Source organism: Salvia miltiorrhiza, chromosome 4, assembly GCF_028751815.1.
Source record: "Salvia miltiorrhiza cultivar Shanhuang (shh) chromosome 4, IMPLAD_Smil_shh, whole genome shotgun sequence".
Lineage (NCBI taxonomy): Eukaryota > Viridiplantae > Streptophyta > Magnoliopsida > Lamiales > Lamiaceae > Salvia > Salvia miltiorrhiza.
The window spans coordinates 35893167-35897914 of NC_080390.1; the positions used below are offsets into that span (position 1 = coordinate 35893167).

A 4748-nucleotide genomic window follows, 5' to 3' on the forward strand; every position below is an offset into this window, starting at 1 on the left:
AAAATATATAGGTTTAAAGACCCATATATGACGACTACTGAGATTTTGGCCATGTGGACTGGCCAGGTCCGACACAACTACTTCTCAGTCACTCGGAAATACTTTTCCGAACTTGGTAATTCTTGATCACTAGCTGCAAAAGGTACCTCTGTTATAAAATCTCCACTTTTTTTTTATCTAAAATCTATCATTGAGAATGTTCTAGAGATTCTCAAGATTGAAGTCTATTTTCTATAATCAACATCATTTCCTAAAATCTTCTATGAGTGAAGTAAGACCTTTCAACAATTTTCAAACTTACTCAACAATCTAAACGATCTTAATATGTTACTTCTAGCATTGAGCGTTCATTCTCATAACGCTTGAAATGTGACCATGTAAATTGATACACTAACGTGCCCTTGCGAAGGACCTTCTGAATCATGACATCTTTCATAATGAAATAGATGTTGCTTCTCTGAGCATCTTATTTAGTATGGATCGCTACACATAATACTAAGTCATGGAACGACTTTAGTCGACGCCTTCATTCTGGTCACTATGTTGATCGTCTAACCCGAGATGTTGTAATTGGGGCGATGTCTTTGATAGAGTAAGGTATGTATACTTAACTTGAGTACACTCTTAGGGTTTCATTAGAATCTCAATCCCTTAACCCCATCGTCGAACCGTTGTCGACATTTCAAGCTCTTATTAAACTTGCAACCATCCTTGGGAATTTATCCCATTTTATGCATTTGCATAGATTTTTCTTTTATCAATCATAATGGTTGGTAACTGCTAGTATCCATGTCCCATCTCGTCTTTCGGATTCGTAGCACGTGATCATAATCAATAAGGGTTCTCAACCATGTCTCGTGTAATGTAATAGGTAATGTAAAAGGTTCCGTATATCAGAAATTGCAAGCTGAAAGTTCTAGTCACAATACTATATCATCATTAAACAAAGCGTTATGACCCGATGCGAGTCTAACTCTAAAGGTTGAACATAAATCATAAAGGTTCTCTTCATGCCATAACTAGTGATAATCAAGGCTAGAAGTGAGTCTCAACATATTAGGGATTAGCTAACTGATTACATAAGTCACACTCATCGCTATAAGCAATATCATACTTAAACTATCATTGAATAAGGCAATAGTCGATTAGGTGTTCCGTCTCGCGTGAACAACCTGAATGAAGAACAATGCCTGCGTCAGTGATTCGTGCGTGGCACTCCGCTTGCACTACTTTCATTGGATTCTCTTCCTCTTTCTTAGCTCTTCACCATGGCTATAGTGAAATATAACTGAGTTTCTAGCTTCTATTGTTCTTCTCGTAACAGTGATCATGCATTCTTAACGCATCTAAGTTCATTGAGATATCTAATCAATCAATAAAGCATAAAACTTGAATGTAAGCATCAGTACATTCATATAAAACGTGAACTTCTCAATGTTTTAAAATCATTACCACCTTCTTTCTAGTTGAGCATGACGATGTGATGAAGTGCTGAGCTTTTGTCGACTGACTCTTTCATACTAGTGATCATACTAGAAAAATTGGTTAACTCTAGGGTTCAGAGCAAATGATTTGCTCTGATACCACTCTGTCACGACCGGCCCTAATTAAGGATAATTAAGCCGGGGAAACCGTGACTAATGGAGGGAGATTAGAAGCGGGGTAGAAAGGGGAATAATCAAACAAGGAAGGATCACATTTCATCATTGTTAACAAAAGGGATATTTATAATATAACGGAGGTTTAGTCGTATAGACTCAAATAACTAGTAAGTTTGGATAACTCCGACTTAGTCAAAATAACATAAAACTTCTGAGTACGCAGCGGAATAAGATTCTGATTAGATGTATGAAGACATGTAACCCTAGAGTTCATTAATACATAATAAGGCAAAAGAATCTCGCTCGTCACTTCATCACCATCGGTAGCTGCTCAACCTGCACATTTAGAAATATATGCAGGGCTTGAGTACAAAAGTACTCAGTGGGCACGTATGCCTAAGTATAAAAATACATGCTTCAAAACTGTAAATTGTCATGCCATCATAAACAGTACAGCAAGGGAGTTTTTCGCTAAAAGGCCCAAGCTTACTAAATTCATTTGTGATTCTTAAAGTTCGACTGCAGTCTAAGTTCTCTTGTAATCTATCATATCTGGAACTTTGTGCCGGAGAGGTGGCCACCTCTCACGGTCACTTGACCGGCCAACCCGCTAGATGACTCACGGTCACTGGTGTACACTAGCCCTGGCAGGATAGCTATCAACTGCTCAAGACCCGAATTCGATTACATGATAAAAGCCACATCAGATAGATATCATACTGAAATTAAAACATTTTATGGCAAGACAATATTTGAAATAACTTCAATTAATTTAGTCATGAAATAACTTGCTTGAACGTAACATTTAAACTCATTTGATATATATGAAAGTAATGCCCACCTCGTTGTGTCTCTGTATCAATGAGTAACGTCACTCTCTCCCTCAAGTCATTACTTCCCAAAAGGACCTTCATCGTTATGAAGAATTGATGAGAAGTTATAAAAGAAACCTCGATTAATAATCTAATCTCTTTTATGAAACATTAGTATCTCTAATGTTCATCTCTCTTGATTGTTAATCAATAACAATTATTATCTCTCGTCATTACTCATTAATTATAACATCCTTATGTTATAATTAGCAGCGCTTCAATTAAAAAGAAATATTTAACACATAGAAAAGTCTACTTTCTTAGTAGATCTATTCACTCTCATCTCATCTAATTAACCAATTAGAAAATTAAACTTTCCATTAGGCATGTATTTGAATCACGGGTCAACAAGAATTGACTATGCTCAAATCCTAATTTCACTTAGAAATTATAATGATTATTTGATGATATATCAAAGTATTCATTAAAAATTTCGGCATGACCTATTCATATATAATGTCAGCCACGAGATTTCAACGCGTGAATCTCACTATGTGAACTCGTCTCTCGACTCAAAACTTAACATCTTGACATCTTTTCAACGCAAACCAAACAATTCAAAATCATCAAAACTCTTTATCAATAAACTATCATTTATACTCGAAGCCAATTGTTCGAGTGTCAGATACCAACACGTATGTGCGTAAATCAAAACTCTCACAACTCACACCATTTAGTCATATCGTATCATCCATCAAAACAAATATAATCAAGTTGTTATCTAGAAAGTTTTGCTGTTTTTGTGTCATCTTTAAAAATTCATAACAACCAACTCAATCATCATAAACTCTCATACCAATTGATCTCAAAAACTTCATGAAGTGTAGTTCACTCTAAAAATGGTAATTAACCAAAAAGGTTAAAGGTTTTTGGAGATATTGCTCTTTTAGTGCAGGCTGTCAAAGATTGACAGTTTCTGCCAATTTTGTTTAGGCCATTAGAAACCAAGGCAAACCTTAATAAAATTTCATCAAATTTAATCAGCCAAAACTAAAGGTATCCTTGAAGATTTGGTTAAAAGTTTACAAGAGAAAACGTTCATATGATCTGCCAAATAAACAATGAAACTCATACACTTTTACAGTTGGAAAAATATGACAGCAGAACAGGGCATTTTTGAAATAATAAACTGCTCTGTTTCAGAGGTCATAAAAATCGAAATCTTATGTTTTTAGAAAGGTATTGAAGTCTAGTTTCGTTTTAAAAAAAACGGTGATGCAAAATCCTTCATGGATTAATAGATATAAACGTTTTTGTAAAGTCTACCAACAGTTGACAGATTCTGTCAAGGATTTTTCAAAATATCTTTAAAATAGCAAACATCATCCAAAAGACATGAAATTTTGCAGCGACGAAATACATATATCATAGATAAACATACTAAAATTTCAGAGCCACCAAGCAATGAAAACTCATCGAAACATAAGCTTGAAACTGCTGTAAAATTTTGACAGAATTCCAGTTTTAATTTCGTTCAACAATTATCATCCATTCAACAATTATCATCCATAAATTTTAAATCAATTAGCATGCTTCCAGTATATAAACATTCATAAACCCAGTCAATTCCATCAAACAAAATCGAAAGACAAGCTAATATGTGAAAAACGGGGCTGCCCTCATGGGTTTCATAGCTACGGTTCGTTCCGTTCTTACTCCCTTCATTAAACATGCTCAACATCTACCCAAGAACAACATACTAAAATTTCACGACGATCCGACGTCGTTTCAAAATAAAGTCGAGAATCGACGTTTTTTTCGACGTCGACGAAAATCGAAAAGAAAACCATCAAAACGTAGGTAGAGATCTTACCTACTTAGATACGTGATCGAAAAGATGATCGGGGCTCGTCTCGGCACTCAAATCGGAGCTTGAAAGCTCGAACACCAAGCGTCAATGGAAGTGGCGTGAAGTGTGTGTTTAGTGTGTGTTGAGTGTGTTTGTGTGTGTGCTGCGTGAGTGGAGTGTTTGTGGGCTGAAAATTAGCCAAATAAAGTGTGAGTGGGTGGGGTTGGGTGGTTGGTGGAGTGGTTAGGGTAGGGTAGGGTAGATAGTATATTATCCCACTTAGTCGTTAAATATCTCGTTTCGTCTCGTTTTAACGACTAACTACCCATATTCTTCGTTACTCGCCCTCTTAACTCCTACTCACTTTCATTACACTCGTTATTCTATATAAATATAGAAAACGCAAACTCGTTCTCAAAATTCTGATAAACGAGCTCGGTTCGTTTATCGAGAAATCTCGGTTTACTATTCACTCGTCGTCCAAAA

At 35.8% G+C, this 4748-nt stretch overlaps 1 long non-coding RNA gene across 1 annotated transcript; it reads right to left on the reverse strand.

The window, feature by feature from the left end:
* Positions 1 to 1824: 1824 nt before the first annotated feature.
* LOC131021369 (uncharacterized) lies at positions 1825 to 4436 on the reverse strand. The gene is made up of 3 exons (XR_009100929.1): positions 4287 to 4436; positions 2443 to 2509; positions 1825 to 1937 (listed from the first exon to the last, which is right to left on the reverse strand). It is a non-coding gene; the product is annotated as an uncharacterized LOC131021369 (long non-coding RNA).
* Positions 4437 to 4748: the final 312 nt, after the last annotated feature.